Genomic DNA, 12,897 nt, shown 5'->3' with positions numbered 1-12,897 from the left:
TCAATTTTCATGTTTTTGTTTGGTCAAAAATGGCCAAAATCCAAAATTCAAGGGATGTCTCCATGGCAACCGGGTGCACGTGGGAAACTTCTAACACCATATTTGCTGGTTTTGTACCAAGGTGCACCTGTGGTGCAAATTTCATCAAAATCGGAGATATGTCGTTTCCAAGCCCTATAGTAAATTTTTTGGTGCTTACAGAGAATGCATGTTAAACAACAATATAATATGTTTTTTTTGTTCAGCAGCTTAAAGTTTACATGAAATTACAATATATGTAGGTACATATATTATAATTACAACAATACAATACTGCTTTATATGAATAAAACTTTAAAATGGTTCTCTTGTTTAAAGGAAACCAAAAGGTAGAAATAGCAAGTATGATTTCAGAATATTAAATGTAGAGAAACAGTAGAATAGAGATTTAGATCTACAGCTTATTTAAATTATTGACAGGTAAATAAATTGTGTGTAAAAGGGTTGAATGACAAAACATTATACTGTTATTTTACTCCTTTTAAATGAGACAAAATACAATGACTTTCATATACAATAAGAACATATTTTAAACATACACTGCTAGTAAAATAAAACATTTAAGTTACATAAAGATGTATAGTTTGATAGTAAAAGCACATAGACAGTCATGTAATGTATATACACTGTACTTACCTTCTAGTAATAATGTTTTCAACTACAATGAAATCAGAAAAGTGTCCTCCAATATTACGACATTAAAATTTTAATACTGTATGAAGCATTTGTCCAGATCAAAAATGATTTTTCCCCTATTCTTCCGCTCAGGCGGAAGACCTTCTACTGATTCTGATGGTTAAGATTATTCTTAAGATTATTCCTATTATTCTTTTTTTTTTCTAGACGCCAACTTTGAGACCTCGTAACTCGCTCATTTCTTAACGGATTTCGCTCAAATTTTCAGAGTTTTTGGACGTTACAAAACTCAATTAAAATGTTTTCATACATTTCAAAAATTCCCTTCCGCTTTCGAGTTATTTCCCTTTAAATGAAAATTTGGTACTGTTCGTTTCCAGACAAAGGCTCAGAAACGACAAAAGCTGGAGCAGAATGTCTACTGCATTTAAATACTAAAAGAATTGAAGTTGTGCACATCGGTTTTTCTTTTTCGATTTATGCGCTCAAAACGGTGTTAGATAGGGGTCAAAAATGAGAATGCCTAAAAGCGCCAAATTTTACATATATTTCCTTGTGTATCTTTTAAACTAAAAATAATTTGTTAAGACATGTTTCACAAATATTGTGCATAATTTTAAGATCTATCATTTGACATCATTAAAAGGGGCTGGCCCCTCAAATTAGGGGTCAAGGGAGCTTGAAAGTTTTTGCATTATAACTCAAAAACGGTAAATATTTCGATATGGTTATCGATTTGAAATGGGTCTTTAACATCTTATTGATCTCATGAAAACGTTATTTGTTCGAATCTTGTGTTATTAAATGAGCAGCAAACTTTATAATCCATGTACAGGTAACTGATTAATTTTATACAGCAAGTGAAGAATTCTTTATGCGTACGCGAATAACACGTACTATAACTGAAATAAACTGGATAAGAATAATATACTTAACTAAATTGAATGTTAAACTTTGTTGAAATAAAGTTTTTAACGTATTCTCTAGCTGGATGTCATACAGATTATTCAGAGACAACTTTCTCCTTGTATTTAGTTTAAATTACAAGACGGGAGATAGGAAAAATACTTATCATCTTTCATTCGATTGATACTCAATGTAGCATTATTTATAAAAAAAAAATCAAGCTTAAAATAATTCACTGTCATTTAATTCATGCATCGTGAATTTTCCTCGGACTTTGACTGTTTTTGTTTACAATTGTGCAACCCGTTTATCGATCGCGCATTGACCTATATACATTCCGGAGGTCAACATTACCGCTCTTTGATTTTTACGCGAGTCCCAGAGTTATCTAAAACGATGCTAGTCATCGATTTACTCAGTTTAAAATCAAGAATTTGACATAATATTTGCGTAAATCGTAAGAATATTTCTAGACACAAATATAAAGGTTTTCTTGAACATGTATGAGTATTAAAAGATAAAATGTCTGATTCTATTCTTTGACGAATGAATAAAAGGCGTTGCGATTTTACTCAGGTACAGATGATTTCTCTGGACGAGTCCATCGGTTACATTGATAGGTGACGCAGGATGACCTATCGATAACTCTGCCAATTTTGATTGTGATTGTAATTGCACATGTACATAAATTAATGTTGAATTCTACACTTGTGAAGTACATTATAGTTTCGTTATTTAAAGAATCGGGATATCACAACTGCAACTTAATTGTTTTTAATTTGAACGGATGATTCTATTATTGGAAAGGTACACATATTTAGGCGCCATCGTCTCCCTCTCGACTTTGAAGTAATTGCAATCGTTACATGTATACGGGCCTATATCAAGTTATTCTAGTTGCTTAAATCATTTCAGGAAAAATTGCGATGTTGTTTATAATAGCAATTACAAACAAACATGAGAAATGCACACAGTAAATTGTAAGTGGAAGTGACGTTTTCAATTCTCATGAAAATCGAAAATTAAATTATAAATTTCTTTTATTTCATCGAATAAAAAGCTAGAATATCACAATGACACGATTTTATGTGCATGTACTTGATATTAACTAAGTACATGCTGTTTTACACAGAAGAGCACCCAACATATATGAGCTTTAAGAATACGAGAAAAAAAATGAAGAATTAGAAATTTTTCTTACAAATTCAAAATTGCTTCCTGTAATTTCAAACAAATATTCCAAGCCTTTAAATTCTTTCGTGTTTATTAGACTAAAAGAGATTAAATTATTAAATTTCCACTCATTGCGATACGTAACCCCCCTGAAATGATACAATGCTTTCCTTCAGAGAGAATGGCAGGCCAGGGCTGGTGTTGAAATCCATGATTAATCCATAACCTATTATAATATTAACCAATAATCATACGCGATCTTTTTTTTTTAATTCGCAGGTTGTCAAATAAATTTTTTTAAAAAGTCGGCAAAGATAAGTACGCGTCACTAAACTTTCTTATTCATAAACTTTTTAATTTCTAAAACTTGTGCCGATTAGAGTATACAATCGAGCACCGAAGTGTGTACATGTACTACATGTACTAGTTGTTTTTTTTTTTTTTTTTTTGGGGGGGGGAGGGGGTACCAGTTTTCGATGCATTTGATTTCCCGAATTTTGCATTGCATTTCCGACAATTAATAATTTTTATTTGTTACAATCATTGTTTTCATTCTGGATTTTTACACTACTGTTTTTAGCAGTTCAACGTTAACAAAGTTAATAGATTATAATTGGTGAAAGTAACACAAATGATTTATAAAACGAAAGTCAAGCAATAAAAAGTTAAAGTTTGTATTTTGAAAAATAAATCAAGTCAAGTCACATAAAACAAAGACAGGTTGAAACGCTCACACATGGACATACACACAAATGTTTTGGTAACTCGGAATAGTCCAGAGTAAAGCTATATTTTCTTGATACGGAATGTCCAGTACATCTAATGTTCACGTCCGGGATAGTCCACGGCAGTTTTATCACACATACGCAATTATCATACAAGTAGAACGCTCTTTGAGGTTGAGGATTGACACTTATTCCTTAGATAAATACTGAGTGACAAATTCCTTTTTACTGTCTTAACTTAACTTGATAGGTAAATAATTTTAGCATATGTTAAAAATAAGCATTAGAAATAATTCTTTTCATAAAATTCAATTCTGTTACATTTCAAATGAATTTGTAAAATTAACTTTATGACAATTGTCTAGCTGCAGATCTGTAGCTCGCTAGCTGTTCTAAAAAATTGAGATGGATCACCAGAGAGCTACAGTGCTACACATACAGCATTATCTCAAATTCAGGCTCAGAAGGACTAGTACTATTAAAACGATTGTAAGGAATGTTTAACTGTAGAAAAATTTAAGGAATGTGCTAGAGACACACGGTAAATAATATTTTTAGATTCAAGCAGTTGAAAAACACAGATATTGAATATAGCTTCAGCGCAATTTTTTCTAATATTTCCTATTTTTTTATTATTCGTATTTCTCAATTTATCATGTTCAAATAACGTTTTTTTTTTTATTAGGGCACATTAAACCTTATTTGTCAACCAGTCTGACAGTGTCCATCTGTCACGAGAACTTTAAACTTGATAATAACTATTGAATGAGTTGAATTAGGACTTTCATATTTCACATGTGCATTACTTGTGACATGTGATTTTCAAATATACTGTGATTTTTAACCCCGTGACCTTGATCTTGGAGCTTGACCTATTAAAAAATTGAAAGCTTTCATTTTATAAACATGTAATGTATTACCCGTAACATTACTTTAAATTGACCATAACTATTGAAAGCTTTCATTTTATAAACATGTAATGTATTACCCGTGTCAACGCCTTTGAAAATTCATTATGATTTTTGACCCTTTGACCTTGAAGTTTAACAGGCTTTTCCAAAATTTAAACATTGCCTAAAATTGACCATGACTTTTGATAAAGAAAGGATAACGCTTTCATACCTAGATTTACACATGTATATACGTATTAGCTTTGACAAGGCCTATCGAAAAAAGTATAGCTTAAGAATTCGTCAATACGGTAGCACACAAATTGGCTTTGCTTTTCACCAGCGTGTGTCATGGTGTGACGTAAGGTCATTTTAACAAGGTCAAGGTTGCAAACATTCCTTTACTATCTTTTTTAATAGTAAAACATAAATAAAATGAGATCTACCCTTAAAAGATTGCTTTAACATTAGAACGTGGCATGACCTTGACCCAAGGTCATTTCTCCCTGTCCGCAGCTCCGACGGAAGACCTATGCAACGAGCTCGGCTCTAGTTATTATTATTTTTCTTCTTCCTGGGAAAATCTTTTCCGCGAATGATCTTCTAAACTACACATCCGACTAAGGTGAAACCTTTTTTAGGGTCAGTAGGCATGTTATGTAGATTTGCGGAACGAAGGTCATTTTGCGCGCACGTGCTTGCAAGAGCGTGCACGTGCAACACGGGAAATGACCAATATAATGAATATTGCCGTAACTTTTTAAATTTTAGATGAAATGTTTTGAAACTCGTAATATAAGGATATATTAGTAGCATAGACAAGATGATGTGGTCAAAATAGCAAGATCGCATGCGCATGCACGTAGGCTTCGCTCTGATTGGCTGAAACTAAAATATCAATATCTTTCTTGTTTTTTGATAAAATCTTTTGACATTTTGAATATAGTCATACATTAGGGAGATCTACAGCCTGATATAGAAGAATTATCATAAAAGAATGTGCATGCACATGTGCTTGCAAGAGCGTGCACGTGCAACATCAGAAATGTCCAATAAAATCGATATAGATATAACTATTTAAATTTTTTATGAAATGTTTTGAAACTTATAATATAAGGATATATTAGAAGCATAGACTAGATGACATGGTCAAAATAGCAAGATCTCACATGCATGCACGTGCGCTTCGCTCTGATTGGCTGAAACTAAAGTCTCAATATCTTTCTTGTTTTTCGACAAATTCTTTGAAATTTTGAACATGATTATACATTATAAAGATCTACAACATGGTATATAAGAATTATCATGAAAAGCATGCGCATGCATGTGTGCTGCAATCTGATTGGCTGAAAATTTAAATATCTATACCTTTCTTAGTTTTCAACCAAACGGGATAAGATTTAGAATATGAATAGGTATAATGGATTCCTACATAATGGTACTATCAAAATTGAATGCACGAGCATTCATTCATGCAGACGCGTGCACGAAATACGCAAAATGCCCATTATTTAAAAAAAAAACATTAGAATATATTGTAAGGAATTTTTTTATTTATTCTCACGATATATAGATATGTTAATTGTTTAGACAACATGCTATGATCAGCTTGCATGTTCATGCACGTGCGTGCGCGTACAATGCGTTAAATGACATATAGTTGATATCATTGTACCTTTTATAATCTTTGATTAAATCGATACTGGTCATATTTTAAAAAATGTTTTACAGGAATAAGGCACAAAAAGGGATTTGGGGAGCGTTTGGGGAACATCTTGCAACCATCTGTTACAATTAGCACTAGTTACATTTAGCTTTAGAATTTTTTTGTTTTGTTTTCGTATGATTTTGTTTTGTTTTGCATTTCCTTTCTTTTGTTTTTGTTGTTTCCTTTTTTGTAAAAATTGACAACTCCACTGCTAAAATTAAAAAAAATATTTTCAAAAAAAATAAAATGAATTGGGGAAAAAAAATAATAACACTTACAAAACTTTTCACTGAACCCGAGAAGAACGCATTCCAAGGCCGATACTTTCTGGACAGGACATTTCTACACATCCATTGTACAGCTCTCTTTACCACATCAACTACTTTGGTTGGCACACCTGAAAATTTAAATATTAATTAAACTATGTTAAACTGTGCATCTTTGTTGTTTCTTTTTATATTGAAATGAATCAGAAATACTTTGATTTGTACAAAAATGTCCATACTTTTCTTCTGCCTAAAAATCGAGAGGTAAGTAAACTTTTTTGTCTTTTTTAGAGACTTGAAAACCTAACTAATGACAGACTAAAGAAGAAATCATAGTACCTTTTACCCATGTCAGCCTCTTTCTTGCAATATCGTAGGAAGTCCATGTTGTTAATAATGCGTTGATTGCCATAGATGTTGTAAATATTCGATCCTCACCTCTTTTCTGTACAATAAAATATAATGACATTTGCACAATGATTCCTCAGTAAGATACATTATGTCAAAACAATCTGCAAATAACATTTTACTTTTACTTACAATTGTTTTATTGATGAAAAGTGATCTATCCCCATCGCCGAGAAAGTCGTCATAAAACACTGACCCATCACTGTCAGTTTTGTAGGACATCAAAATAGAGGTGGTCATTTTACCACACAGGGCTTCTCTCAGTATCTCCTGAACTCGCTTCATGATCTGCAAGAAGATCGAGAAGATCTATAAAATTGTTTACACGCTGAGTTGTCTGTGAACTTTTCCCATTGTCGAATCATCACAAAGAGCACATGACTCATGTAAGCGATCATCAGTGGATGCTTACTACCCCAGGGCACCTAATCCCACCTTAGATGCTTTTAGAGGGGCATACATGTTTGCTCTACCCCACCCCCCTTTGAATTGTTTCAATGGAGTTTAAGCTTGAATGGTCTTTGCTGAATTAACATAGGAAAGTTATTTACATTTTATCATATTTTCGTGAAAAAAAAACCAAAGTCTAAAATGTATCTACCCAAATCCATTAAACTTTAAAATTAAGAAATTCAAGCATAAATAGTTGTACTAAAACACTCGTGCATATTCTACAAAATATAATGCTGTGTGGATAAGTTCAATACATTTCCATTTTCGAGATTTAATAATATTACTTATGACACAAAACTTTAAACTTACAACAGATAGTAAACATGGTACATGACTACATGTATTATAATTACATGAAGTGCTGTATCAAGGGATTCCTTTTATTCTTTTGAAAATTAATTGAAACAAAAATTGGAAAGATTGGTATCTTTTAAAGGTGCATGGACACAGATTTGAAGTTAATATTTTATGTGTAATATTACCACTATATATTTTAATAGCATTTCACACAAAAATGTATTAAAAATTTTATTTCATCCTAAAAGTTACAATGTATTAAAAATTTAATTTTTTTAAAGACGGTTTGATTTTATTCTTTATACTTAGGAAAAGTGGCAATATTGTTGTGATAAATGAAACATATTAAAACTGTAATCCAGAAAACTCAAGTAGAAATGTTCGAAAGTTACGAACAGTATACATTGTTAAGTCCGTGCAGTTGTGGTGAGCAGATTTTAACAATTGAACGCACCCGGTGAATTAAAAACATCAACAATAACAGAGCTTTTGTTCTGTTTACAGAAACTGTGTACGTTTCACGGGTGTGATCAAGTTACTAACTCTGTACATATGCAGCGTGGAGTCACCAAAACTGCGGAAGGGGTTTTGCTTTCTAACATTCCGACCAGAATATAATTATTGTTCTGGATTATAGTTTGAATATTTTCCGTGAAATTTGTGAGAGTGCAAGGATGTGTCAATCACACCCAACCAAGAATTTGAAGTTTCAATAACTTTAAGATGAAATAAAATTTTTAATATATTTTTGTGTGAAATGCTATTAAAAAGAATACATCTGCGTATTCCACAGAAAAATATTAACTTCAAATCTGCGTCCATGCACCTTTAAACGTTTTTCTACACAGCCTGGCTCCCTGACATTGAAAAGAAATAACAAGAACCTGGTTAAAGTTATTTTTATCTGACAGGATTGTTGTAACCCGTACGAAACAGTCCGGCGGCACAGACATGGCTTAGGCACGGATTCCGTTCCAGAAACCCGTGCTTATAAAATTCCTGCTCCTATGTCAAGTATGTATGGAAAGCCGTGCCTAAAAGTGGTCGAGGCACGCACACGGCACAAGATTATTGGCCGAATTATTTAAATTAGATCACACGGTTTTACAAAATCCGTGTCAGAAAGCCGTGCTTGTTTCCATATATGGACTCACGGATTCTGTAAACCCGTGTCTGAAACCCGTGTCCTTTTCCATATATGGAGACACGGATTTTTGGAAACCCGTGTCAAAAAAAGCCGTGTGACATACCATATATGGAGTATAGGGATCTGTGCTTTTGTCTAGATCTAGGTCAGGGCCTGTTGAGAATCTCCTGATGTAACTGTGGATGCCAAAATGGTGACTGAAACCAAACTTCACAACACTTTACAATTATCATTATGCTTATAGCTTTAGAATTTTAAAAGTTGAAAATCTTATGTGAATGTGTCCTGATTTACTTTCTGTTAAAGATTAGGATTGCTTTATCAGTTACAATCCATGTTAGTTTTTAATTAAGAATTTGATTGATAATTTGTAATTTTATCTTAGTTTGGACAATCTGAGAAAGAATTTAATTTAAATAAACCTTTTTGTAGCAGAGTGATCACATAAAAAATTTGGGGATTAATTAATGAGAGTACAACTAGAGTCATTCAAATAAACCGAGATGCAGTGTTTCATTTGTTCAATATCAACATTGCAACTACAGAAAGATCATGAAAATTGAATATGAACTAGTATTTATTCTATCTTAGACTTACTGCATTTAGTTTAAAAGTGAGGAAATCCTCCAAGACTGACTTAAATACAATTCCAACTGACATCTATAAATTTAATATCCTTTAACTAGAGTAAAAAAAACACATTCTTAGCTCATGACCATGAATCCCTCCAATTCAATATTCAAATAAAGGAAGTTATGATTGAGCATGCTCAGTAAAAAGCCGTGAGATATAAATAAATAGTTTGAAGCAAAACCCGCCCAAGTTAAAAACCGTCTCCCAGGGACACGGATTCCGTGCCTCCACACTGGTTTCTGTGAGGGAGGATTCCTCACTTTCAGACTCAAAAGCCGTGTCCGTGTCTTGGACATGCAGAACCCGTGCCATTGTTTAAAAACCCGTCCAGATTCCGTGCCTTAGCCGTGCCCAAGCCGTGCCTATTCCGCCTCGAACTTTCGTACGGGATCGACCATAGACTTCAAAAACAATAAGTTTTCAAACTTGTTTCATCAAGTTATTTTTGAATAACTTGCCTCGTTTTAGAAATCATTCAAACGTAGAGCATTACTCTTGTGTATCAAACAAGATTATTAAAAGCCTAGTGACACCAACTTATATATGAGTAGCCTCTCTTTTTTTAAAAACTAATTATGTTACATCAATATGCTGAATCAGGCAGGAGTCATAAAAATGATAAGAAGGTAATAGACGAATATTGCTACACAAACAGGGGAAGTTGATACATGGAATGTAAGAACTGGAGGTAATCTCATTCGTTATATACTTAAGTTGTAATCTTGCCATTCTATAGTAGGTAAAACATATTGTTCAGAAATAAACATAACATACTGATTTATAAATGGAAATATATGAAATGCAATCTACATACTGTTACAATGTACATGTATAACCATGGTATCTTTAAATTACAGAAATTACTTACCAATCTCGATATATATTCCAGGGTTTACTGTCTATAAACTTTTTGGTCACTGTAATACTATGCTACTATTGGTAATTTTCATTTGTATGGATTATCACTCTTTGATTAAATGACAGTGTTTCCTTCCTAAACCTTACAACAGCTCTTGGTGATTTCATAAATGTATTTCATTAAAAAAAATTAATAAAAGGTATGTGCAAGTGATTACTATTTATCAATTTTAGAGAATTTGCTTTAACTAAGAAAAGTTTTGTTAATATGTGCAACACCTAGCTTAACTAAGAGTATAATAAGGCATAAAAATATGTTTGTTTCCTGTAACATTCCCAAAATATAAAGGGTAGGAAATGGGATTTTTTTAAACAATAGAGTCAAATATCCCCCTGAATTAACAGGTGTTATATTTAGAGCGGACACCCTACATGGCTACCAAGCAGCAGAAACAAACTTGAAATGATTAAGGGGGGGGGGGTCTTGTTACTATCTATATTGGTATCAATAGCTAATAACTTACAGGATGTAGGCTTTGATGTTGGGAATGTTCCGTAGTTTACTAAATGTCCTTGACACAAACCAGTAGAACTCATACTCTGAAGGGTAGTAGGTCAAAGCCAAGTCCCTTCTGTTGGAGAGGTTTGTATTGATCTCATATGCAATTAATGCCGATGTGTTCAGGTATATTTGCTGCACAAAGAAAACAAAATTTACAATTAGTTTAAAGAATAAAGATATGATATTTTGTTCAGAAAACAAGGTCTATTGCCTATAAGTCGGTCCGCCTATAAGTCGGTTGTATTTTTTTAGGTTAATTTGGAGGGATTTGCCATTGACCCGCTTATAAGTCGGTATAACTTTTTGCCAGAATCATTTGACATTTTAAAATCAATGCACTGATGTTTTTAGCTGTTTTTATTAATATTTTTCGAAATAACGCCGATATTTAGTTTTAAATCATTAAACAAATGATTGATGCACAAATAAAACCATTATAATAAGTGAATGCTTGTACTACATGTATAATCTTTGAATGCATATACTATTATACATATATCGGCTTTGTTCTTCAGCAATTGTCTGAAATATATACGGAAAGCAACGTTTCACTTTACAGAAAAATACCAATATCTTTATGACTCGCCTATAAAGTAAGACATTGAGTTTTGGACTAAAATTTAACTCCCAAAATACCAACTTATAGGCGAGTATATACGGTAGTTACCCTTTTGTTATTTCTTTTAAAATGGCTCTGCAGTCAGCCTTAAAAATTGAATAACATTAGTCAAGGGACCTATGCCCACCAGTGAACACAAGATCACTGATTTTTTAAGATTTGTATATGTCTTAGTGATTTAAAAATTCCAACATCTTTTACTTCAATAAACATTTAAAAATTCAATATCAAGAAACCTTATATTCGTTATCTATTTGAGTTTAGAGAAAATGAGGTTGGACTGTACATGTTAAAAAAAACCCTAACCTGAATTTTAGGATCTTCCATTACAGACTTTGGTAGAATGCCTGATAAAATGCCATTTGTTAAACCATAAATAGCATTAGCTGCCACAGTAATATCAACGTTATTGACATTAAATGGCATGACATTGCCTTTGTAAAATCCTTTCCTAGCTTCATCATTATTCTGAACCTAAAAGTGAAAGGACAGGGATAATACATGTAAAATAAATATTTCAGATTTTTAAAATAAATTGAATACAAAAGTCTGTTTCCAGACACTAAATAGACAATAAATAACTGTAAATCTTACCCAGGTAGACACAAGAGCAATGGTGTCACCTGCATCCCTGGCGTTTTTAAGAAACCTCTCATATAGAAATATGTCCTTGGGTCTATTGAGTTAGCATTGCTGTCTTCTGACATGGGCCTTTGAAAAAAAAACAATCATATGTACACATTTTTTAATTTTATATAATTCTTTTCTCTAATATTATAGTTATATAAATAAATACTTGAGTAGAGGGTGGATCAGAACCACTGACCTTCCTTTCCCGCATAAAGATAAACAAGAGGCCCATGGGCCACATCGCTCACCTGAGAAGCTTTGACCATTCTGTTCTTTACCAGATTTCCCCCTTTAATACATAATGCATCCCCACCCTACCCCACTGATCATAATTTAGACATTTTGAAATCTACACTACCCAAGGATGCTTCCATGTGCACATAAGTTTCAGCTTTTCTGTGGTTCTTAAGAAGATTTTCAAAGATTTTTCCTATATATTTCTATGTAAAACTTTGATTCCCTATTGTGGCCCCGCCCTACCCCCGGGGGTCATGAATTTAGAATCTAAACTACCGCAGGATGCTTCCACATAAGTTTCAGCTTTTCTGGACCAGTGGTTCTTAAGAAGAAGATTTTCAAAGATTTTTCCTATATATTTCTATGTAAAATTTGGATTTCCTATTGTGGCCACGCCCTACCCCCGGGGGTCATGATTTGAACAATTTAGAATCTACACTACCCCAGGATGCTTCCACATAAGTTTCAGCTTTTCTGGACCAGTGGTTCTTAAGAAGAAGATTTTCAAAGATTTTTCCTATATATTTCTATGCAAAACTTTGATTCTCCATTGTGGCCCCGCCCTACCCCCAGGGGTCATGATTTGAACAATTTAGAATCTACACTATCCCAGGATGCTTCCACATAAGTTTCAGCTTTTCTGGACCAGTGGTTCTTGAGAAAAAGATTTTTTAATAACCCACCCTATTTTTGTCTTTTCTTATTATCTC

At 32.9% G+C, this 12,897-nt stretch overlaps 1 pseudogene; it reads right to left on the bottom strand.

Annotated features, from left to right (window-relative positions):
* Positions 1-6,355: 6,355 nt before the first annotated feature.
* On the bottom strand, positions 6,356-12,031 carry LOC134257586 (uncharacterized; annotated as a pseudogene).
* Between the last annotated feature and the right edge of the window lie 866 nt (positions 12,032-12,897).

Source organism: Saccostrea cucullata, unplaced genomic scaffold (assembly GCF_032062105.1).
Source record: "Saccostrea cucullata isolate Sc308-1 unplaced genomic scaffold, CSIRO_AGI_Scuc_v1 ctg15979, whole genome shotgun sequence".
Classification (NCBI taxonomy): Eukaryota; Metazoa; Mollusca; class Bivalvia; order Ostreida; family Ostreidae; genus Saccostrea; species Saccostrea cuccullata.
Note: the sequence above shows the minus strand (reverse complement) of the source record. Positions and strands in the feature narration are given on the sequence as shown.